This window comes from Oxyura jamaicensis, chromosome 2, assembly GCF_011077185.1.
Source record: "Oxyura jamaicensis isolate SHBP4307 breed ruddy duck chromosome 2, BPBGC_Ojam_1.0, whole genome shotgun sequence".
NCBI lineage: Eukaryota > Metazoa > Chordata > Aves > Anseriformes > Anatidae > Oxyura > Oxyura jamaicensis.
The window spans coordinates 126,611,686-126,638,334 of record NC_048894.1 but is presented as its reverse complement, the minus strand read 5'-3'; the positions used below and the strand labels follow the sequence as shown (position 1 = coordinate 126,638,334).

General features: G+C 38.9%; 1 protein-coding gene across 1 annotated transcript in view; it reads right to left on the bottom strand.

Moving 5' to 3' along the window:
* The window catches only part of HNF4G (hepatocyte nuclear factor 4 gamma), a 73,059-nt gene extending 50,569 nt beyond the window's left edge, over positions 1-22,490 (bottom strand). The window contains exon 1 of the mRNA XM_035319275.1: positions 22,229-22,490. The gene's annotated coding sequence lies outside the window, so the exon portion shown is untranslated. The remainder of the gene's footprint in view (positions 1-22,228) is intronic.
* Positions 22,491-26,649: the final 4,159 nt, after the last annotated feature.

Genomic DNA, 26,649 nt, shown 5'->3' with positions numbered 1-26,649 from the left:
AATAATAATAATAATAATAATAATAATAATAATAATAATAATAATAAAAAGCATTTTTGGTATATTTTAAAAAGAACTTTCATAACTTAAATAGTGGCAATGAAACTAGACTGGAAACAAGGGGAAAAATAATAATAATAATAATAATAATAATTTGTAGCTGACTTCCACAAATGACCTTTTTTTTCTTTTTTCTTTTAAATGACACTGCCTATATGCACTGTGCCCTGTTTACTTACATGTTTGAACTATTCTAAGTACTCAGAGTTAAAATGTAGCCAACATGTACTTTAACTAATCTTAATAGCAAAAGCTGGCACTGAAGTTGGATAAGCAAATATATTCACACTAATAGTTACAATTTTCATTTCCAGAATGAAAACCAGTGCCAATTTACCTGGATACTGTAAATAAATTAACAGAATATACAGTAAAATTAATGTCTACAGATTTAGATTACAATTTGGTTTTCATCACAGGTATGGTGTGTTTTTGTGTATATACAGAGATAGAGAAGGCTATGCAGGTTGAGTTAGTGACAATTTTATGGAATAGCCATGTTTAAACCCAATATAATTATATTTAATGAAATGTGCTGATAAGTTATGAAGTTGAAAAATATGCACTTGTACAAATATAACAGATTTATTCCTGTTTTTCTAACAGACACTTTTCCAGGACACTATAAGCATTCATTATACTAAAAATGTTAGTTATCCAAATATGAAAAAATATTAATTGAAGTTAAAAAAAAAAAAAAAAAATCCTTTAGAACTTTAGCAAATAAAATTGTTTCTAACTAGCTTTAAAGAAATGCAACACGGAACCCAGGCTGAGATTTATACCCATTTCTGCCAATTCTTCATCTCTTTTATGAAATTACACAATTTGTCTGACCTACAGGATGTCCCAAGACAGAAGGTCCCCTACAGTACAGTAGGTTACAGTACAGTATAGCCCAGATACCCAGCTAGTCAATAAGACTAATCTTTTTCCTCCTGGGGAACTTGTAACCAGAGAAAAGCAGAATGATCCACCAGCTCTTTTTACAACATCTGGATGAAATTAATCATGTCTTACCTTACAAGTCACTCAAGCCCCTGAATTTTTTCACTGTTACCTTCTGTGCCTACCCGACTGTCTCATATCCTTTTCAATATTACTAGGATTTTATTTTCCTATGTTAATGCACATAGATTTTTACCACTCACTTTGGTAAATTCATCAGTGAAACCATTGCTGGTCAGAGGCATGTAAAAGTGAATGGTACTACTTGTTGCTCGGGTATTATTAGATTAGTGCTTTCTCAAGCCCCTCTTCTTGATTTTCCAACATACCTGTATTAAGCTAAACAAATATTTTCACTCAATAAACTTCCAATAACTAACTGAGCACAGTCATAAAATATACTAATCAGTAACCAAATCCACACACAAAATGAGCAAATTATTACAAAGCAGCACTACATCTGAAACAATAGCAACATGCAGTATCTTCTAGAAGGTACTGAAAGACAAAGGACTCAAACCTTATCAGTCTCACAAAAAATTTACCATTCAGGATACTACTTCCAAAAAAAGCCTGTGAGGAAATCTGTCTAAAACTGTTAGCAATAAGTACATTTAGAAAGCACATTTGAGTTTAGAAATAGTAGATCTAGAACTAGGATGATCTTCAGATAATGGCTTGATGGCAAGTCTGATAAAACATGAACAAATTTTGTTTAGACCAATAAAAGAAATTTTGCAATTTTTAAGCCACAAAAATAAAATTCTGCCACTGTTTTGTGCCATAAGAATACTTATTAATTTGTTAATAGGCTGACATTGATTTTAGTTGAAATACTCCATTAAGCATTGGAAGACATGGTATAGAAAACATTGTGCAAAGCAGTATCTAGTCTACAGGAACTTAAACAAAATGAAGTGAGATGTGATGAAATGAAATGAAAATATATTAAAAAGTGTGATATACTAAAGTGGTTCTAAATGCTAAAGAAGCAGCCAAAAACAGAGATCTTAGACCTGCTGAGAACTCATCTTCTCAGCAAAGCATCAGTAAGCAAACTGAAATGAAAACTATATACAATCCACAGACCAGCAGAAGATCATAAAAAAAAAAAAAAAAAAAAAAAAGAGATTTTTCAAAAATATTCAGGCACCTTAAGATGCATATATGCACTGCAAAAGAACCTATGGCTCTTCAAATAATGACTAGCCTCATCCTGTTGGGAACCAGCAAGGTGAAATGCATAACTTTTAACTGAAAGACTGAAAAAGAGAAGGGAGAAGGACGGGATCACTAACATTAAGAAGAAGGCGAAAAGGAGCAAGTATCTTGTGCAGTGACTTCTCCACACACACACACAGCTGTAGTACTTGTTGTAACATGAAAGAGAACTACGACCCATAATTATTTATGACGGTTTCAATCATTCTGTTCCTTTTTGCTGGCAGACTACAAACTGAGTTTACAGACACTGCTTAAGATATGGAAGCTGTATTTCACTAGATATCTATTTATACAAATCAAAAGATTTATATATATTCTAATGCATGATCCCCTGTGAAAATCTGATCCCAGTCCTAAGTATATTCCCTTGAGAAGTGTGCTGGTAAGGGTTTGTCTTTGCTAGACCATTTTTGTCTTGAGCTCATCAGTAGTCAATTAACTGTAAATGATTAAGGCAATCATAAATGTTTGTAGGAAATTCTTAGAGCTCAGTTCCAGGTGAAAATGAGACATTTTCAGAAACATGTTATTGGAAAGTACAAACACCAACTGATTAACTTTAAAGTGTAGGTTTTTCTGGTAAATATATCCTGAAAAAAAGAGCTCAAGGTGTGTTTTTTTTTTCCTTGTTTTTCTTCTGCATGGATACAAATTTCATGAAAACGTATACTACGAAGTCTAAAATAAATACATGATAAATTTTAATGTCAATGCCTCTTCATTAATCAAAATAACTGAAAAAAAAATCTGCAATTATTAACTAAGCCCATTAAGAAAAAAAAAAAAAAAAAATGGTTTCCATCAGTCCAACTGCATGCCACTGTGTATCAGCCACATTCTGCTATACTAAGACAACACAGCCAGTAGCAACTGAGAAAACACATTATACATAGCACTTAGTTCACCATGAAATTCTAGATGAGTTAATGATAGATAATGGCCTACAATTCATGTGTAACTTATTTTAGAGAAAATCCCACTGATACAGCAATTCAAGCAAACTGAATCAAGGCTGTGCTGAGTATAATCAACTGGGCTTGCAGAAAAATCAGCAAAAATCACAAAAAAAAAAATAAATAGAAAAGAAAGTGACACGCTTAGAAGTCCCATGATCTCTATGTTGTCTGACTGTCTTAACGCATCAGTTTTATTAGGATTTGCAGTGCAGAGTTTGTGGAGAACAGATCTCTGGTGTCATGCTCCTGAGTATGCTGTTCTTTACCAGAAGCTTTTCAAGTAGTTACAAAAACCTGCCCAGTATCACTGTGATGGCTGCCATATTGACTGACACTGAAATTACATGTAAAGGATATATTTCCAAATCCTCTTACATCTTTTTAAGTGGGTTACCAGATCCACGTCCAATATTCAAGATTTTGGTGCACTCTCAATGAGTCCAGTGGCAACAGGTTTGCAATATGAGCAAACTTTGCAACATCATGAATCAACCCCTTTCAAGAACCCCTGATGAATATATTGAATAGCAGAAATCCCAGAAATATCTATTTATTTAGAAAGGTCTATGCATAACTTTGTTAACAATCTCCTTTTATTACAAAAGCTAACCATAGACCTAATCCTAGCCCTACCCTTTGTTTTCTATCTATTAAAGAATCATTAATCCAGGAAAAATCCTTTCAGTTTAACCCATTATAGCTTCTTTTCTTTCAGTGCTTACTGGAGGGAATTTGCCGAAGACTTTTTGGAAAACTGACTATGCTGTGATAATGTCTAAAGTCCCAACCAGAAAGCACTTCAAAGTTCCCGAGTCTTTGCCATGAATTATTTTGGGATAAGGCCTGGAAGGACAACAGACTTGTTGCTTTCCTCTCAGCATTCTTGACAATGGGACAGGAGCTATGGCATTTGCTTGCTCTCTCAGGAGAGGACAATCAGGGACCTGGAGGCAGGGAACACATAGAACCAGGAGGTCCATCGAGGCACACCAAGATCAGTAACATCTTTCCCCTGTATTTACTAACTTCTTGAAAGACCTAAAAGCTTATGAAGTGGGTGATCCTGCTGGAAATATGCTTTCTATTACAGATTTAAACACTTTTTTTTCTACACAGAGCTCATGCTATATTTCCTTGGATTTCATCTGCAGACCTTTATATAGGTAAAAAACAAAAACAAACAAACAAAAAAAAACGTGGATCTGTGTGGCATTTCCCATTTCCCATGACATTCTGGTGACATAGACATGGGCTAGTGAGACAGATTAGTAATTATGGTTCATTCTGTAGCAAGATAGATGAAATAATAATACCTTCAAATATCTTCCTACTTGCAAAGAGCATGTTATAATGACCGTTCTTTTTACAAGGATGATGTGTAACAACTTCCTGTGGAAAGGACAAGAAGAGTGGTGGTTCTCATGCTCCTACCCTTGTCTTTCTGCATGGACAAAGGAGCCACTCACCTCACTGTTGGTAGCATAAAAGACAGTGCTGTCAGCTTGGACTCTAGATGGTAGCTCTCTCTCTACAACTACCGCCAACCAGATCAATGATAATGAACTCATTTAAAAATGAGAAGTCCATTCTGCAATCAAAAAGTCATTGATGTTCACCCATAATAGGTGTCAAAGCATTGGTCACTAAAAACTAGAAACATGTCTGATCCTTAACAAATGGCTGTGTTCATTTGTGTGGAAGGTCCATTTTTATATGGCATATGTTATTTCATTTTGGTGTTGTGAAAAGCACTAAAAAAAGTGAAAAATGCACATATGGAACACATTTTGCTATATAAAAAAAAAAAAATAGGAAGTATGTGATCAGGCTGAAGAGACATTGGAGTAAAATTTGTCTCAGTAAAATTGGCAAAACTAGCCCGTTTCCAGAATAAAATATAGCCTGAAGCATTTACTTTGTCATTATTTTTCTCATGTATCTTTATTTACCTAATATGAATATAAATCTCTGTAACTGTGTAGATATAAAGATCTCCTCTGTAATCATATTGTTGCCTCAGTGCCCAAGTATATATTTTTAATTAATCAACTGCAGACATAATAATTATCTAAAGCTGAATTAATGGTTTTACTTTATATTACTTGTCCATTCTCTTCAACAAAAAAAAATAAGAACAGAAATATCATTGCTCTTCTGCTACTGATTCAGTGGACATCTACAGGTTCAGAACTTTTTAGAATCATTTCTTGTAATGTATATGAGGCTTGACATAATTTAGTTAATTCACACATGAAGATAGGCCCTCTTCAGGAATGTCAGCTTTGGTAGCAGTGTTAGGAAGAATGTACTTTGTCGATACCAAGAGACTAAAACACAGTTCAAACTACCTTTTTAGCAACAGCTCCCCTAAGAAAATCAATTCTAATACACCATTTATTCCAAGACCAGAAATTACTCAACCCCACCCCCAATAAATAAATAAATAAATAAATAAATAGTAATTAAAAACATAGTCTCTAAGAATATGTGCAAGAGTGCCCTCTGGTGAGTATGAGCCCAAGAAGTATGTTTTCACTGTAAGGGTAAAGACAGTGATTTTGTGGCATGATTGATAAGTAATTTGAGCAATTTTGTGAACTGAATTATAGTATCAATTCTCAAAACCAGCAGTGAAGAAATTAGGTATTTTGATATTAACACCTATTTCATGCAAATGGTTTATGCCCATTTTTTTTAAATGCAAACTTGCATGAAGAAAGAGACAGTAGCCTTGACTAGATGAAGATTTATGAGTGCTATATACAGCATAGCTACTTTTATGGCTGAGAATGTAATAGATCCTAAGCAAACACTGATAAGTCCTCTTTATTCTTCTAAGAAGTAACCACCCACCAAGTGTCCTGACATTGGAAAGCCCCACAGTTTTGATAAGAATAAAGACAAGCTAACTGTAGAAAACAACTTCATTTCTTAAGTCTAAGATATTAATCAAACGTTTTGTAAGCAAGAGCTGTGTCTTCCTCAATTATTGGACAGTGATCACTGCATTTTCAATCCTGCTGCAAGGTGTGCATATGTAAAATGTATACACACATAAAATATGCATTATATATGTGTGTGTGTGTGTATCATAGAATCATTAAGGCTGGAAAAGACCTCTAAGGTCATCTTGTCCAGCCACCTCCCTACCCACTAAACCATGTCCCTAAGCACTACAACAAGCCTTTTTTTAAATACCCCCAGGAGTGGTGACTCCACAACCTCCCTGGACATCCCGTTGGAAAGCCTAACCACTCTGTCTGAGAAGAATTGTCTCCTAATTTCCAACCTGAACCTCCCCTGGCACAACTTGAGGTAATTCCCTCTTGTCTTATCCCTAGTTATCTTTGAGAAGAGGCCTACCCCCAGCTCCTTACCATTTCCCTTCAGGCAGATGTAGAGCAATAAGGTCTTCCCTGAGCCTCCGCTTCCCCAGACTAAACAACCCCAGTTCCCCCAGCTGCTCCTCACAGAACTAGTGTTCCAGGACCTTCAGCATCTTCGTAGCCTTTCTCTGGACATGGGCCTCAATGTCCTTCTTGTAGTGAGGGGCCCAAAACTGAACACAGTACTGGAGGTGCAGCCTCACCAGAGCAGAGTACAGGGGGACAGTCACTTCCCTATGTATATATACACAATAAAAAAAATAAGATATTGGAGAGATTTTTTTTACTGAACCAAGGAGTAAAATTCTGCTTTCAAATGTTTTAATTGTCAAACACAACAAAAGGTACTTCATAGAAAAAAAAAAATAGCTGATATGAAATTGCAGTGTTTGAAGCCTGAAAATACCATTCTGATCTAGTTTATTACCTCCTACTAGGGGTGAAAATAAGGGTAGATTCACCGAGTGTCATACTACTTCATTAGTACCTCCTTGTAATCACATATGCTCCATCTCTCAAGGTACCACAGCAGTAACTTCTAACCTCTATAACATAAACTAAACTGTTGCAGTGCTCCTGTAAGGGCAGGAAGAATTAGGGAAGTTATCAGAACTGTTTGTTTCTATGATGTTTGTACAGTAAAAAATGAAAAAGGGAACTTAATGAAAATATTACACTAATAAAGTTCTCTCTCTCCTTTGACGATCACTTTTCTCACTCATATTAAATATGCCTCATCAGTCTCTTGCTCTGATCATGGTGACTAATTAACTTCATGTTTTTTAAGAAAGGAACTTGGCAGTCTTGCTGCCTTGTTTAACAAATAACTATCTATCCTCAGAGGATTCAAAAGAATCACTTCCAGCCAAGTTCCTTTTGGCCAGGTACAAATATCAGCAGGTGGCAGCAAGAAGTAAGGGGGGCTTGTAAAATTAGATCAGAAAATAAGTAAAGATTTTTACATTATTTTGCAATTTTCAGACAATATTATAGCTACTGTGATGGTTAGATTGGACATTGTAGGTCTTGATTATACTATATGGCTCTTCAAAGTTATGCATTTGTCTCCCCTAATAATACCACATCCAGACATCAGCTTTCCCAAAACAAAGGCATTGGTACTTTTCAAAAAGGACAAATTCGTTCATTTTACACCAAATAAATGAGTGTGCTGTGTTGCAAACAACAACTATAAAATGTAGTTTCAAAGAGTTAAAAGTTCTCCCTCCTTTGCAGTGTGTCATCCTGAAAGAAAAACAAATGGAGTGAGTAAACTCTGCTTTTCCACAGGTCAAAAATGAAGCCAATTTATTTTGGCAAATAAAGAAGGGAAGGGGCTGTGAAAGTCAAGTCTGCAGTAGAAATATTAACTTTGCTGATAATACTTTTAAAAGCACTAACGGTCCTAGAGCAAAGGCTACCTTTTTATTATGCCAGCGAACAGCATTCAGTCTCTTGAGGCTAACAAGCATTACTGCAATATATGAAAAATCTAGTGATGGTTCAGACCAGTCCAGGGTCTCCTCTGAACCTCAGATGCACAGAAATTAGAAGTTAGCAGTCAGTTTAAATTACTGACTTTTAAACTTTTCCATCATATATTTTTGTACAGTTCCATAAATAATTCCAAATTAAGGCAGCCATCAACAGCAGACTTTAGCCAACAGCAAAATGGAAGAGTGAAGCTACAGTGTCACCATTTGGTTATGCAAGGAAGAGGAATAAGAGCTAGGGACAGACACTTTATGTTTAGTGTTCCTCACTGGTGACGGAATTGATAGCTCAAACTTTTAAGAGGAGAATGTAGTTATTTTGTGCCAGATTAATAACTTTGGTAGAGTAAAACAATATGATCCAGGATAGTTGTAAATAATCTGCATGAGAATTTAGTAGATGCAACACAGAAAATTAAAAGCAAACATACAAAAAATCAAAAAAAAAAAATACACTTCTGGAAAAAAAAAAAAAAGCAAATTGACAAAAAGTGACAAATTTGTTACAGTCATCCTACATTCAAAATTGATGTGATCTAATTGTAATGGACATTTGTTCTGGTGCTAAAAGCAAGAGCACTAAAAAAAATCAAAAATACTGTCCTGCTTGGTGTTCAGCCCAGGCTTGTTCTGCTTGTTGCAAAGCTCTGCATTCCCTAAGGCATGCTCCCTTCTGTACCACCAAAGGTGGTGCCCACTGTTTTTCTCCCTGAGCATTTGTAAAAGAGTTAAAAGAAGCTTTACCGAAATTAAATCCTTATTAATCAAAGGCAAAATAATTCTGTCTCTTCCAGTCACATCACAGGAGGACAGTTATTTGGGAACTGGAGAACTCTGGCAGCCCTCCTGGTTCTTTTAGCTCAAAACAGTGCATCTCTGTCAGCAATGTGGCATAATTATACCAAGCTGACATTACTCTTCTGTTCACAAAAGGGTACTTCACATGTCTTAGATCAGTCACAGCTTGCCCCAGTGATTTGAAAGAAATAAATAATAAATAAAATAAAATAAATATACTATTATTCTAGATTAAAAAAAAAAAAAAGGAACACAGATTTTGTTGAGTGCTACTGATTTTCCTGTGCATTCCTAAGTCACAAGCTGCTCAGACAGTAATGCTGCATAGTAAATAAAGTAAAAAGAAATCCACTCTGATCAGATATACTTATGATTCATTTAGCCTTGACAAAAATGGACTCTAGTTTGCTTCCTTTGGGCAGTGGTATCACAGCATTACAGACCCTTCAATATGAAGTTACAAGAAAAAGAGGGACAAATACGTTTTTTTTTTCTATTTTTTCTATTTTTAATCAATGTTTTTATAATGTCTAGGTTTTGCATCTCAACTGTTCTTGTTCAAACTAAATCTAGTTCAGGAAAAAATCCCCACCTCATTTCCCTGAGAAGCTAGTTATTTTATCTACCTCAACAACCAAGCTACTCTACCTTGTCATTTCAATTTTCACATATTTTCTCTCTGTGTATTAGTTCTATGATTCAGTGAAATCTCATCTCTTCAGCCCACTACCATAAACTACTGTCTGGAACAAAGCTCTCTCTCAAATTCAATCTCAAACAAAATGAAAAAGAGAAAATCATAAATGAGAAAGTGGACCACGACCAATCCTACGGGTCCTGTTCTCCCAAGGTCTGCAAGTTATTTTGCTTCATCAACTAAACCTGAACTATGATAAGGTGCTATCACCTCTCTCATTGCCAAATGAGAATGTTTTAATAAAAACAAGACCTCCTTACAGCAACATTGGAGTGTCAATGTTAATCACTGATTTTGCTGAAATACACTTCTTGATCTTGAAAGTGATTTCCAGATGAAAGACAAAAAGCTGAAATTTTGTTTGAATAAATGGGAAAGCAGACCTTCATGCATCCAGTAGAATTACCGTTGCTAAACTATGAATACTATAAATAGTAATTATTTATGTAATGAAGAAATCATTTTGCACCTAGAAATCATTTGTGCTCATATGAGTTTTCACTGAGATATTTAACAGCCCCATTAAGCAGTATAGCATGAAAAACCCTTGTATTTATGTTGTCTATTCTCTGTAAAAAGCACTGACTGGTAGAGGATATCAATTTAAAGAATTTTTAGATAGGGAAGAATTTATTTGTGTTTCAAAATTGAGGATATTTATTGCACTTTCTTATACTATATTTTAAAAGTTTTGTAATCTGTCTTCAACTTTGTGCATTTTTTTTTCTACATTATATGCTTTCAACTGCTTTGTACAGAGCCCCAACTGCTAAAGCCTCCCCAAGAGATCTGTAATAGCTGTAATTCATAGGACTGGATTGTGAAGCTTTTCCTTCAAAAGCAAATCTGGAAAATCACCAAATATAAAACACTTACAGTAAACATTTATAAATGCTGGAATTTAGCCCCTCTATGTGAAGCTTAGCAAGTTAAAAGGATTGAGCAAAGACATTTATTAAGGTTCTCTATGGTGAGAAAACACTTTGTCATATAATGGTGCCTCTAAGTAATTTTTGCAATCAAGAACAAGTAGTTGTCTGTATCCATAATGTGCATGGTTGAGGTACAAGCCATACAATTGCTTCAACTGAATTACATGCAAAGAAGGATATCACTGACTTAATGTTTCACACAAGGATTGTGAATTTTAATAAAAACAAAATAATTCATTTTTTTTCCTTCTGTTGCAATGATTTTAAACTGGTGTAACTCAACTAACTGAAGTATGGTAAGCAGAAAAATCATCAACAGTGTGAAGAATTAGTGCTGATGATTCCCATGTGCCACATCATAACAGTGATCTACTAGTAATAGCATATTCTAGCTTGATGCAGATGTTCCTAGAGCCTCCATGACAACTGAAACAGTTTCACTTTGAAAATCAATACTTGGAATTCTTTATTCAGCTTGAAATAGGAATTGTTATTAATAATTTTTATTTATTTATATATTTACTTCAGCTTAGCTTTACAAAAATCTAGGCTTCAGTTGAAAATTGCTAGCATTTTTCCATGACTCTTCAGTGAATTATGTAATTTTTATCAGGTTTACTGCAGTAGGATTCCATAAGTGTGCGTACAGTATAGAATAAGACCTTAATGAACTTGGCAACCTGAAATACATTAAAAGTAACCCTCTAACATGCTTATGTACACACACCTTGTAATGCACACATATTTCTCTAATACCTTCAACTTTCCCATTGCTGCATTAGAACATACATCTCTTGTTATTGCTTTATCGGTAAAAGACTTGTTTTACATGCCTCAGCATTTTCTTCTAAGCAGAGAATCCTTCTTTTATGTGGTCCTGCAAGGCTCAATTTTGAGCCCTCTGTTCAGTTCTCTCCCAGGTTATCACCTCACTACCTCCTAAGGATCAGACCTAAGGTCATCAGTCACCTATAATGCTAACAACTACACCAGCTTCAGTGATGTTTATCTGTAGACATCTTAACACTTGTTACTATGTCTTCTTCAACATTGTCCCTGCTGATCAAGTTCTAGTCTTCCTCTTGGCTTCCTATACCAAAGCTTTAAGTGAGCTCAAACAAATCATCTCTTTCATTATCTGTCCTTTTTCTCTGCTCTTTCTGAACTGTTTGCCTATTTCATAATCTCAGCATCAAATCAGTTCTTCTCTTACATCTGAAAACTGCTTGATGATTCCTGAAACATTTTCTGTGTATAAAAATTTCCTTAGCGTGCAGATGCAGTGTTTTTTTCTTACCCACAAACCATGAGGGAACAGTTTACTCAGAAACCAAGACCTTGCAATGCAAAGTTTTGCAGCCTTTGGCCCTTTTCAACGATGCCTCTAACTAGAAGTTCTGCCCTGTTCAGTAGCTGCTAGGACTGATGTCTAAACTGTGGTCTTCCTGGCCATAACCACTCCAGGTGCTAGAGGCAAGCCACCTCACTTCATCCCTTCCAAATGCAAGGTGGGAGGGTAGAGCCTTTGAAAATACACCCTACATGCATCTTCACCAAATTCCTCATTTTGACACTCATCTGTTTTCAATTTCAATTCAGTTACACCTTCTTCTGCCCTAGAGACAAGCTCTCCAGTCCTACAGATGTAATCCATCTTCTAACACACAGAATGGTGCTCCTGCTCCTTCCCTATGAGTAAGTTACAAAACAAAACAAAACAAAAACACCATACTGATCTTAATTCACCTGTAGCATGGCAATTCTGAAGGAGAACCAGACAACTACACTAAAAATAGGAGAAAAATATATGATGGTAATATCAAGTTCATATAAATAAATGATTTTGCTTAAATAAAAAGGTGTATAGTTTTATTCCTTGTTTAGAAACATACATAGAAAATTTTAAATTAACTGTTTGAACATAGATTTTAACACAGAATACATAGTAAGTCTAACCTCTCAATGTTGAGCACAAAGTGCAGTAAAAAGTCAACATGATGAATAAAACAAAAAGAACTGAAAAAAAAAACTGAAAATGTGTGGGATTTTTTCCTTCATGAGAGCCAACTCTGTATTTTAATAGAGCTTCCTAAACCTTAATTTTCTATTTAAAAATAGTTTACCAGAAGATTCGTGTCACGCAAAATACATGTAAGATATTATTCCAAAGTGTTTTAAGTCAAATTCCTAGAAATTAAAGAACTCAACATAAGTTGCCAAAACCTGGTCAATCACTTCTTCCAATTAAAGATTATGTTAAGGATCTATTTCCTAAATAAATAAATAATTAAACATTAAACAAATATTTGAAATATGGAGAGTATTTTTAAAATAAAATTTAGAAGAGCAAACAGCTTGCTTAATATATTCAAATAAAATTCCTAAACATTGACTGCATGTCAGAAATAAATATAAATACAGTAAAAATTAACTATAAAAAGTAAGAATTTTATAATAGAGGAACTGTCAAAAGCTGTTGTTTTTTTTTTTCTTTCTTATAATTATCTAATACAGCTGCATCTACTTTGGTATTGCTGCACATTGTACTACATGAAAAAGTAGGTGTTTCTTTACTTATAAGTGTACTAAATCTTATTTCTTCAAACATGCATTACATATGACAGTTTATATTTTTCTAACTCAAATAATGCCTAGCTTCAGTTTTTCTGTAGGTCATTATCATCCCCATCTCATTTATTTCATTTGGTCTAATCCCCACAGGGTTACTGCATAGAATTTCAAAGGTTCACTATCATTAAAACTTGACAACTATACATAAAAGTAGGTGACCCTTTCTCCCACCATAATCTGATCAAACAACTTCCAAAACACTCGCTGATCTAAAAGTCAACAACATTATTCTACATCGTACAGTGTCTTTCCTTTCAGAAGCTCAGAACATTTTCCTCTAAAAGCCAACTGTGCTTAGGCATTGGGCCTACCTTTAAAAAAAAAAATAATCCCCATATCTATTCACATTCACCACCCACCTAACAGGCAGTTGCACAGAATCCTCAGGAATGCATTGAGTATCTGTTTAGTTCCCATGTAAGTAAGCCACATAGCGGACAAAAGAAAGAAGGTAGCAGTGGTTTCAAACTTCCTACAGCACATTGGGCATCATCACTACATGTTTGATGGGCCTCAGTTTGAGAACCACTGTCTTGTTCAATTCAAAACACAGGTACTTATGGTACTTATGGACTAACAGATATATTTAGTGTCATAAACATTCCCTTTGGTTGGAAAATTTAAATGAGATACACCGTTTAACAGTAGGTGGCTGGCTTGTTTTCTCTTTCTTTTGTTCTTTCTTAAATTGCAAGGCTGATGAGGCATACAAAATGATTCTAAATGGGTTTAGGAAAGAATGTAAGGGTTGTTTTCAGGGACAGTTATTGATTTTCAACAGGAATATATGTCACATACTAATAACAGCATTATTTTTGTTCTTTCAGAGAAAGAAAAAAAAAAAAAAAAAGCAAGTTGCAGACTTATATGATTCATGTATTTACTCCCAACCATAGAAAATATATATTCATCCAAATGATGTATCTAAAGCTTGAGATACACCATAAGTAACACCCAGTGTTCCCAACTGGAAGATACCGTTGTATGTACCAAAGTTTTTCTCACAGTTCTACTATAACTACACTGACTGTGAGGTCAGGGTCATTTCAAACAGCCAATACTGAGTGTGACACAAAATTAGCTAGGATTTTGAATTCACCAGTATTAGGACTAGGACACCTGGATGCCTGTATGTTCTGTTCCACAACAAATACAAACTCTGTATGGAAAGTGTCTTAGCTGAAATAAAAGGATTCCTGAAAACAGCAGCCACGAGCAAGCTGCAGATTTTCTTGCTGTCTGAAAAAAATATATCTTGTCTCATCCAGGATTACAGGACATGTTGGATTCTTTATCTAACTAAGAGCAATGGAAAATCTTTAATCTTCTAGGATCACAAGCTACAGTTGTGGTGGGCATATATATCCTTTGTGGAGAAGTGCACCACGCTAGCCATTTTCAAGATTTCTAAACTATTACTGATGCCTGTACTCCCCACAGTTTCTACCGTCAGTTGTACTTGTCTGAGGTAGAAAAGAGCTGTTAAACTGAGAAATAGAAATCTATTACTTTGATCACCTAAAATTACCAGACAAAGCAGACAAAGAAGCTGTTTTCATAGTGACCTCTCAGAGCACATTGTCTTTTTAGGTTTGATAACATGTTTCGTTCTAAACAGCAGCTTCCCTAAAACTAACTGTGCTATTTTGCCCAACTAATGAAATACTTCTGTATCAGGAGTTTTTTCCTTCATAACCTTCTTCACACTGCAGAGGTTTAACAAACACAACAAACACTTGGCTTGAGCTGCTTTACAACACTGCTTTCTTTCCTATTGTGGAAAGCAAGAGGCCAGCCTTATAAATTCAAAGCTGCTAGATGCAATAGAACATCATAAAGGGTTAAAACATTTGCTGCAATCTTTTAGATATGTTCTTCAGGCCAGTCAAAGCTGTGCTTATTTTCTATCTGCCAAGGTTTTTGCTATTCATACATGTATCTTAATTTCAGAATGCTCATTTACACTTTATGATACCATAGAAACTTGGGAATGATCATTAGGAGTGTTTTTCGTTTTCTATCTTCTTTCAGCCTCAAATACATATTGAGAAATAAATATTTGACCTAGTGGATTAAAATGAGATAAAGACTTTACTATTACTATTAAGTTAGATAGCAAAATTCATAATGAAATTTTTGCTAAAATTTGAATTCCTTTCTCAGCTAAAGCTTGTAAACAGTTTAGCATTTCCTTGTCCTTGAAGTGTAAACCTATTTATTTAAAGTTTCCCATATTTTATCTGTTATTAAAAAGGTCTTTACAGACTTGCTATTAGAAAGATTGCTATAGCAGAGTTGCTTGTTCTTATTTACCACTGATCTACATGATGTTAAAAACAACAGATGAAGTGCTCTCAGACAATTTTCAAGCACACAAATTCAAGCACCCTACCATTACACATCCACCAGTACAGCTCACTCTTGGGGGCAAGAAAAGGCATAAATAATATTTCTGACATAACAATTTATGGTTATGGGCTGGTTGCAGTACTCTACAACTTCAGCCTCGTCTCTCCTTAGAACCAACCATTCCACTACGGATAAAACAGAGGCAAGCATGCACCTGCACCCAGACACTGATGTTCAGAATCCACTACATTAATGTAAGTAGCTCTGCATTCATCAACTTAAGCTACTACCTCAGTTGGAAACAAGAATATGTATTCTGTTGCCCTTATTAGGGGGACAACGACCTTCAGGTGAGGTGGGAGATGAACTGTATAAGCAAATGGTGCTAATGCCATAAACTGCCTCAGTTATTTCAGTCAGGCCTGAAAATGTAAGTGAAATGCATCAGGAAGTATGTATAGTTTCCTCTCTGCTTTTATTTACCTGCAAACAAAGGCATTTTAATGAAGCCTGAGAAATCTGGCTGGGAAAATGGACTCCAAATCAACCCAAAAGCTCAAACCAAACCTGTGTTCGTGAAGTAGGGAATGCACCTCAATTTTTTAATGTAATACGTATTGTTCATTCCCAGAAGCTGAAGCTCTGCTTCATCCCATTCATGTTCTATTCTCAATGAAAAACAACAATAGCAAAGGAGATAAAGAATCTGAAAAGCACTTCTTTTTATTTATTTTCTTTTTATGTTGACTAACTTTAAACCAAAAGAGCATTAAACCAATCAACCAATAAACAAAAAACATTACCTCAATCCTGTGTTTAATTTTGTTCTTTGGGGAAATTCATTTTTGCAGATGGTTTTCATCTTTGATACAACGATTAGGCTTTTCAAGTAAGCTTGGGTGTCAACCCCAAACTCTTAAAGGGAATATTGTGAATCCCTGTAATTTATCTAGAAGATTCTGAAATGAAACACAGAAAGATTCTCACAATAAAACTGAGTACCTTTGTTTGTTTTGCTTTTTTTTTTTTTTTCCCTCACTATCACAACTAAATTTGTTCATGTTACAGTAATGAAATCAAAAGTTCTGCTTTAAATTTATGTCAGACTGTGTTATGGCACTTCAAAACTGAAGTGAATGAAAAAGTCACTGATGCTGAAAGAAAGAGCCAGATAATAAGGGAAAAAAAAAAAAAAATAGAAAAAAAAGTTACAAACAATAATATAAGACTGGTTAACACTGTTAAACATGAATGGAGACAATAAGCTCAGAAGACATTAAAGCTTCTTTAAAAATGTAAATCTTTAAAAATATTTTGGATTTGGACACTGGAGCTGGGTATACCACTTTTCTCCCAAAAGGCAAGGAGTGTATTAAGTAATGCCTATACATACCTATTATGTAGATAGCAACTACCATCAAAGTCAGACCTAGCAGTAAAACCTATGTTTTATTTTCAGAGTTCTTAAGAAAAAGTCAACCTCCATTTATGTGATGACAATAAGAAATACAGATCGAAGGTTAACTGCTCAGAAATCATATGAAACCACAGATGTAGCCAGCACCGTACAAGGTCTCTATCCAAACTGCCAGCGTCACTGCGTGGCTACTAAATGGTCCAGCAGAAAAGACTGTTTTTACCTTGTTTGGCAGTTGGGAGCAGAAAAGTAATGAACAGGTGAAGTATTTAAGGTAAACGAAATCCTGTCAGTTCACAAAATCATAATTAGACCTGGAACTGCAGCAGCAAACAAAAGCCAACACATGACTACAGCTACTGAGGACAGTGGGTGGGTATCAGTGTGTAATCACAGTGTGGGCACCATCTCATTTCTCTGAGTCATCTCTAGACCTCTACTGAAGGAATTTCATCTGCTAATGTAATGTCAGTCTGACATTTCCTTGCAAAAGGAATAAATACTATTATCTTGAAGGGCATGTCAAAAGATGCTGTCTGCAAGACACTTTGGAGCATGATTCTGAGACAAGTAATATGAACAAGAGTCGTCTTTCTCATCACAGTCATCAGTTCAAAAAAAAAAAAAAAAAGAAAAAAAAGAAACAAAGCAATTTCTAGCTGCAAGAGTCACAAAATGTGCCTGAGGCACAAGAAGAAACATGGTGGTTTCAATGAAGAGTCTAAGTATGTGAGAGAGCTCTGAGAGCATTAACAGGTTCCATTCTGTGCCCAGTGCTGATTCTTCAAATTACAGAAATTAATGAACAAATGTCTTGTTTAACAAAGAAAAAGGGAAATTCTAAGGTATGCTTACCTTTCTGCCAGTGAGGCCTATTTTGGTAAACAAGTAGCATTGCTATTTTTTTTTTTCTTTTTTTTTGAGACAAGTATAAACCAGGTTGGTACAGCGGAGAACCCCATACAAATGATCTGGGGGATTCTCGTCGCAACATTGCCATTGCCATAGATGCACTACAGTTGCAAGCTGAATCATATTTGCCATTTCACAGAGACGGAACTTAACTTTGTGTACAGTTCAGAGTATTTATTAGTACCCCTTGAATCCCCTCTCCCATCAGAACCTGTGTTTGAACAGGTACGTATGCACCAAAGAAAACTTCTTCCCTCAGAGAATTAAATATAATTAAAAACAGAAGTCTTGGGGCAAAATTTTCCATGTTAGGAATAGCGAGTGTAAACAGCAATATTTATATACATCTGTTGTGGTCAGATTTCCAGATATGAGGAAGGCAAAATTCACACAGCATCTTTTATATAGCTAACAGTAATGTATATCTTTGTAGATTGGATACCTCTAATGAATTACCAAAGAAGGGTGCTAGTCTCTTTCCTAGTTAGTATTAAAGAAAAAAAATCCTAACCCACCACTCCATTATGGGTAGAAGATGAACATGGAGGCTTCATGCACCTTTGTCAGCCGAGCGCCATAATGCGACAGATCGAGCTGTGAGAATTTTAAATCTTGCAGGTTGCCGTGCCATGTTATGAACTAGATCTCATACAATTCATCACCCAAGTTGCAGAAAAATAGTTCAAGAACTCAAAATAATGAATTCTGTCATTTCCAATAGAAGTGTGAAGGGAGAATTATGAATGAACCTTTTAAAACACGTATGTGGAAGGAGATTGCCCTTCTACAAAATGAAAGCAGCAGGCTTCTATTTAAATGGCCCAATCCTGAAACCAAGACCTTTCATTTTCAATTAACTTAAATTGACAATTGAGAAAGGTTTGAAAATGATGTTGGAGCCTTTCAGTTTGATATATCTCAGCTCTGACATCACACACAGCATTCTGACCTGATTTTTAGGGTGTGCTGTTTTAAAATTGAAAATTTGAAATGAAAAATATTTGATTCAATCAAAGCTGTTTCAAGACACTCAAACATCTTAATCTGTTAGAAATGAATTTTCCATGTTTTCTCATCATATGTTATATAATACATCATTAATTAAAAGACATTAAAACCTAAGAGCCATGCCTTTCTGTAATGTTATCTTATGTTGCAGCAATATTTTTCTTGTGAAATTAAATTTTATCACAGAACATATTACCATATACAACAGATACATATAGAGAAATAAAACCTTTCTTTATATTCTAAAACAGTCTACGTTACCAGGATAGAGTACCAGAACAATGCAATTACCAACGTTATATACCTCATATCAACATGGCATAATATAGTCAAATCATGCTAATTTTCAGGCTTAGCTTCAAACAGCGTGAACTGTTTCAGTAACTTTTAAACACACAAAGGAATCGAGAGACTACCCAACAGCCAAACCACTTCATTTAAATAAAAATGAAAATAAAGAATATTTCAAAGCTTACAAGATGAAGATGGAACTTTAAAATCACTGAGAAGTGAGGTAGTGAAATTCCCACACTGAAAGAGTCCGTTTGTCAATTAATAAATGCAGTACCTTGCCCCTGCTATCCGACAGACATAAAAGCGCAGCTGCTCAACTCAGAACATTATAGCAATGACTCAGTCTTAAATCAAGTTGAGAACTATTATTGTTGTTTAGTTATAAGATCCAATTCCCAAATAAGCAAGCATAAAATTTGATGGATTTTCCAAAATTTCTGTAGCTTTAAGGGTTACCAGAATCTTTTCAATATAGAGCATGCAAGTGTAGAATGGGTTGCCACATTGGTACCTTTGAGTTTTCTCATGAAGTCTGTACTAACAATCTGGTAAAAAATAATGAATATTGTTTAAAGTAGTGTTTTGTTTCTTGTAGCTGACAAAAAGCCAATGGAAACTGATCTATGTGATGAAGATTTGCAAGTAACTTTGGTGATATGTTCTGGACACCATTTCTCCACCCCAGTCCTAAAGAGCTTGAAGAGACAACAGGAATAACCTCTTGCAGTACTGAGTCCATATGCATCTGTTATAAATTCTGCAGCATGGTTCAAAACAGAAGCCATGTGAAGCACAAGAACCAAATCCTGTTCTTGCACTACTGTAGTTTATTAGTAAACTCAGAGGGATCAAATAGGATTTGGTTCAGAAATTCAAATGTGGCAAAGCTATACTAGGCCTTCACCTCTGGAGGAATGGGAGTAGCAAAGATGTGTTTATACTGGAATACCTTTGTTAGGGAACTGGCCTGAAGCTGTTTTAGTGATGCGTACAAATTAGCAGTAAATATCACCTGACCATCCGAGAAATTGGATATTGCCAGGCCATAGGAATTCTATTTTCCTCTCTGTATCTCCTCTGCTCTTTATTGCTTGGAGATGGGATAGAGGACAGCGTTAGCTCAATACCAATTGAAACTTTTCCCAGTATATTTTACATTGGTACTTACGATAGCCGTCTTGGAAGTCCAAACTGGATCCCTGCGTTGTCTTGGTTTTACATTAATGCCACTGAATACAACATTTTGGAATATAGATATTCTTCTAATCATATAAGTCACAGAGAAAGTGGTAAGGAATTAGTTCTGGGAAATCAAATGCCTGAGCTAATAAAATGAAAGGCAAATTCATGAAGTTTTTTTTTTTTTCCAACCTAAGTGATTCTGTGATTCCACAAACAAGATAGTGGCATCCTGATCTTGTCCTACACCTCACTGCATTCTTTTTCATATGTATGAAGTGACCCTCAGTCCGTCTGGTATGCTTTGGTAAGTGAAACAGGGACAGGGAGCTAAGCACTGGGTGATGAAAATATAATTTTTAAAATTCTTTTTCCTCTCAGTGATTCTCAGACCAAAGGATAATTTGCCCACGAAGTGTTTGCATCACCATCCCTGGAGGTGTTAAAGGAAAGGTTGGACCTGGAGCTTAGGGATATGGTTTAGAGGTTGACATTGGTTGTAGGGTGATGGTTGGACCAGGTGATCTTGAAGGTCTCTTCCAACCTTAATGATTCGATGATTCTATGGTAATGGGAAGCATGAATTGAGTTTAAACATAGCATTGTCTTCCTTTTTCCCTTACCATATAACTAGAAAAAGGAAAGAAGAATGAAATGACTGATCCGATTCACAACATTTGAAAATCACCTGCACGTATATAAATATTTCATATGCCTTCTATGTAAGTTGTGAGAACTGCTATTCTTAAGGAATATGGAGAATTACATAGCACTTTGTAGTTTTCTCACATAAAAGACTCGGGGGAGCACATAAAAGACTCGGGGACTTGGAAAACTGTGCAACATAATCACTCTCATTCACAAAGTCAGTTTTAACAAACTCAGCAGCAATAACAAAGATGTCACTTTAAACTAGACTAGTGTCTTTGTAATATCAATGAGAAATCACAATAAATTAATGTATGTGCTGCATTGTACAAGAAACGGCCTACAGAATTGAAGGTCTGATATAACCATACATCACTATGGGATATTGTTCATTACTACAAATGTGAAATGTTGTTCTAAAATAGTGTTATCATTGCAATCTACTGTTTACTTCAGAAAATGTTTGACTACATCTCCTATTTCAGTGCACAGGAACAGATGTTCGACTGGTAGGCTGAAGTGTTAACATCTGAAAATTTGCCTTCAGTGAAGTTAAGGTAGCCCATTACTGTGCACCTGCAGCACTGTTAAAACACTGGCACAACTGTTGTTATCTGCCTGCAAAACTTTTCCTTGGCTTGCTTTGTTCTTTTAATGTTTTGATTTTCTTTTTTTGTCATTATTTTTCCCCTAGAGGAAGTATTCCGGGACTCCTTACCAAGGTGTTCTACTAGGAGCAGCCCCACAATAACAAATCCACCTGCTACACAGGTGACCACGAGGGCGAGGGCGGAGGAAAAAAAAAGGGGGGGGGGGAGGGGGAGAGAAGTGGGGAAGACAAGCAGAAAATCTTCCCAAACGTGGTCCAAAAACGTAACGTGGACTGCGAAATGCCTGCACAGCCCAGAGCAGCGGTAGCAGTGCTCCCGGCCGGTGGGGCCGGGGCCGCAGGAGCGTGCAGCGGGGCCACGCATCGCCGCACTCCCACGGCCTCGGCCGGCGGCCGGGCAGAGCAGCACACCCCGCCCCAGGAGCCCGAGGCTGCGCCCAGCTCTGCGCATTTCTCCGGAGCGCCCCGGGGCGCCAACAACAGAGACACGTGACCAGACGGATTTATTAAAAAAAAAAAAAAAAAAAAAAAGTCTTATGTATGAAACACAGAATACTCCCCCCGCCCTCCCCAAAAACCGGCTGCCGGCCGCTCTCACACCAGCCGGGCCAACTTTCCCCGCTCCGAACGTTTGCCTCCTGCGGCGGGGCTGTGTCAGGGGTCGGCTGCCAGCCCCGGGGACTTACCGGCGGGGCCGCGCCGTCCCTCGGGCTCCGGCGGCGCGGTCGCAGCTCAAGAAGGCGGCAGCAGCATCCCCCGGGCCGCCTGCCTCCCCGTACCCCCCGACTCCCCGCGGGCGTCCCGGCGCTGGGCTGCGTGACTTGTTGGGTGCTGCTGGCACCGTCTTTACCATATGCTGTAGCGGGAGGGAAGGAGGCGGAGGAGAGCGTGTGTGTGGAAAGGGAGGGGGGGGGGAATTAACTTTGCTCAATGGCGACAGGGCAGCAGCCTCAGCACAAGCATCAGATCGATTTACTAAACAAACTGAAACGTGGGTGGGGATGTTAAACAGTAACCAGCAGGTTCAATGAAAACTGAAAGCTGCTGCCGACAGAGGCTGGCCCTGCGCGCACCCTCCTGCCCCGCCCGCGGCCGCGCAAGGCATTCCTGGCCCGGCCCGGCTCGGCGCGGCCCTGCCCGGCTCGGCCCGCTGGGGCTCGGGCGGGCTGCACCTGGGCTCTCCTGCGCCCTCCCTGGGGGCCGGGCTCGTTCGTCGCGGGGTTGCGGCGGGGTCTTGGCTCCCTCCCCCGGCACCCCCTTCCCGCTGTGTGGAAACGTGAGTGGGTACCCCCTAGTGGGAACCCCCCTCCTGCGGCACGACAAGGGCCGGGGGCCTCTCCAAGCCCCGCGGGGCGAAAGGCCCAGCACCCTGGCCTGCGAGCTCAGCCTGCGGCCGTTACGGGCCCGGTGCTGAGGGCAAGAAAAGTGTCGGAGGCAGCGGCACCATCCCGGGCTGCAGGCGGCCCTGGGCTGGGGACACGCAAGAACCGCTCGGCACGGCTCGGCACGGCACGGCCCGCAGCGGGGAGAGCCAAGCCACAGCCCTTGGGGCTCCACGGTGTTTGGAAGCCAGAGATTTGGGGAGCAGAAGTCTCAAGAGTTCGTCCCCGAGCGACTCTTCCTTTGCTGCTCTGAAGCCGTCAGGGGGAGAAAAATAAAAATAAAGCCCCCGCCCCCCCCCCCCCTTTTTTTTTTTTTTTGTTCTTAGGCGCCTGATTGTACAAAGGAACGGGGCTAAATAGAAGGATCCACTGCAAACTCGCTTTACAAGGCACTGCAGACACTTCGTCGGCCTCTTAGGGAGGAGGTTATGACACAAGGAAGTATTTATAAAATAATAATTGTCATTGTCCTCCGACATTGCACATTCACAGACTCGAAACAATAATTAACGCCTTGACCATGATATCACCCGCTCACGCCCTCAGAGGTAACAGGAAGAAAGAAAGTAATTCAAGGCAGAGAAGGTGTCGTCTTGTTCCTCCAAACACCGTGCCGGGAGGGGGACGGGAGGTACACGACTGGTGGCGATATGAGAGAAATAAATTTGGCAGAAGGTCCCATGCGAGAATGAGGAATCCCCGCAGAAAGGGGCTGCCTTGCCTTGGATGCGTGAGCGTGCCTTGCTCCCGTAGCCGCGCACCCGTGTCAGTGATTTAACGGCACTCTCGGAGGAGAGGCACTACTCGGGCTCTGCACAGGAAGGAGATTGGAAAATATATATATATATATGAAAAATGTTCTTTTCCTCTAGCTTCTGTAAGCGGTTGGTGATTGATTGGTTTCCCCAGTGAGGAGATCAGCAAGGTTGCTTTACTTTCTCACCGGTGGTACCTTGCTATGCTGTTGTATCTCGTTAAGATGGCCAATTCCTCATTTCCAGAGTTTCCCTGTGGAAACTCTGGAGCCAATTTCTAGGGGCTTTCGATTGTCACTTGGAGGGAACAAAGGGAATTTCGCTTGACAATTCCCTCCCATTACGAAACATTAATAATCACTGGAAATAATCGCCTAGATAGCCACAAGGAAGGTGTAAATACATCCAAAGTCCTCTGGTGTTATTTCAGAGGAGGTTTTTAAAAGGCCAATAAAAGTCGCCGAGGAAGACTTGTTCCCGAGGAGTTCTTGTCCATCGCCTACCGCAGATAAAATACTACAGGCGAGGGCAGTACTGACAGTGAAATAAACGTTACTGCTGCTGGCTACAGCGCGCCTCGGAGCGATCAGCAGGAGCAAATAGCCGGTTTAAAAAGTGTCTGTCGCTTACATGGGGGTCGCTTTTTACCTTTCTTTTGAGAATCTCAGCCGTGTGCCGGGAGCTAATAGTTTTTGCTTATGTGAGTAAAATGGATGGGTCCTCATCCATTTGCTGTCTTCATTAGAATAAAATTAACATACTAAAGCCAAGTGGTCGTCTGCAGCAACTGTATTTTCACACTTGAATCTGGATCGTAAACTATGTGAGCAGATTTTACGGGGTGAAGGGGTGGAGAGGGGGCTGGACATTTTGATTCTAGTCACTTCAGCCTGTATTATTATTATTACTCTTTCTGCGGGAAAGGTGCTGCTTTGTACCAAAAGAAAATAGCCTGCAGAATAGTAAACAAAATTTCTTTCCTGTGTGGGGAATATTTGCGCGTATTTCTCATCACACAAGGTCACGTTTGATTTAACCTTAATTTAAATAGTAGCTTTCATTTCGACTTCAGCCTTTTTTAAAATGGTTTTTATGAAGTGGTTGCTTCTTTTAGGTATCAACGTTTCTGAGGAAGAGTGGGGGGCAGCATAGAGTTCCTTGACGGTCACCTCGCCACCAGTGTTACCGCCGAAGCAGCATTTTCACGTGGCACCTCCACGACGAAATCATGCGACCGCCTGAAGAGCCGCACTGTCTGCGAATTGCCCCTGCGTCCCCAGCCGGTGGCACCCCCCGCTTCCTCTCAAGGGCAGGGGTTCCCCCAAACTCCAGTCATGTCCCCCTCAGCTGAGGAGGGAACACCAAGCAAGGCACGGGGGCAGCGTGGATCCTGTGCCTGGGATCTCTGAAAACACCGTCTGGGCCAGCAGGGGCAGGTCCTTCGCTCCTTCGCTCACCACTTTTCACCCCCAACTACATCCCGGGAGGCAAGGCAGGGAGACACTACTGAGGTTAGGGAGGCGAGCAAATCCACGTAGCCTTTTGCGGCGCAGTTAACGAATATTTCCAGGCGCTGACCTCGAGGGGGAAGCCCCGAACAGTAGAGTTTCCGTGGCAATTTGGACAAACACCTCTAAGCACTTGGCCGCCGCTGGCCGTGGCTACAGACCCCCGCTAAGTTGCTGCCCGCTGGCTCAGCCCCCTCGTCCCCCGCGGGGCGCCCGGGGCGCGCAGCCACGCTCGCTCCCGCAGAGCAGCCACCGGCCGCCGCTGCCCTTCCCCGACCTGGCCGTCCCTCTCCGATCACTTTATTTGGGGAGAAAACAAGGGAATCAGCTGGGGCTGTGGCCGCGGCCGGCAGGGCAGGGCGGCGGTGGCAGGCAGGCGGCACCCCATCGCGGCAGCCCGGCCGGCCTCCCCTCGCCTCATCTAGGTATCATTAACCTGCGGGTGAAGCAACTGTGTGTGCCCTCACTCCCTTTCCCGAGCTGCCTTTTCCCTGTTACTTATCTATCGCTTGTAAATCATTTATGGGGAACAGGGCACTTCTTTCCTCGCAGGAGCTTCCCTTGAAAAACTTTCCTATCTTCAGGCAAGCGCCTTTTTTCTTTGTTAGCACAAATAATTGATAAAGGACCCCAACGTGCCTTCAAAAAAACATCTAAACGGCTGCCGGGAACTATAGTCGCTAAGGGTCACCGGGAGCTCCTGGCTTTACAAACGCAATACAGGAAACGATCAAGACCAAACCGGTTTAAAGAAACAGCTAGTTTTATGTGGTTACCTGAAACCATAAATAGGAAACCAGGTCTAATTTTACAGGTTCTGGTTTGGGGCGTTCAAGCTAACTTCTGCAGAGCCCTACCCCCCTCACCCCTCACCAGAGAGCACCTGGCATTCTGGTACTACCTCATGTTTTTGTGTTTTCTTGCCTCGAAAAACAGTGAGAGAGAAAGTGCATTGTTCAAAAGAAAAAGAAAAGCTGTAAACCTCTTAAAACTGAATCGTGAGATTACGCCGGCACCACGCGGCTATGAACCGATTTCAAGGGCTGCATTAGAGGCTCTGTTTTCTTTAAAGGTTCCCTGGCTAAACTATTAATTTCCAGGGTTTCATGAAAGATTTGCAGACTTTACAATCATTTATGATCCGTACAATAAAACCTCGGAGATATGAGCAGACTGGTTCAAGGTGTAATGCAAAGATGTATTAGGTGCCCTTGGCAACTATCTGTGGGTGCTGTTTGTATTCCCCGAACACGCCCTTCGCTGCAATGAACATTTCTGCAAACCGCGGGTTCGGTTGCTCATTTCCAGAGCTCTGAAGGCTCACACAAAAGAGCTATAGATTTCAGGCAGGGGAATCAAATGATTGGAAAGTCATTCTAGTCTAGTCCCCCAAAGAGTTCAAATGCAAGTGAGATAATTACCCTTGACGAAAAGTAAACTTCGAGGGAAAAGTATGTGCCTT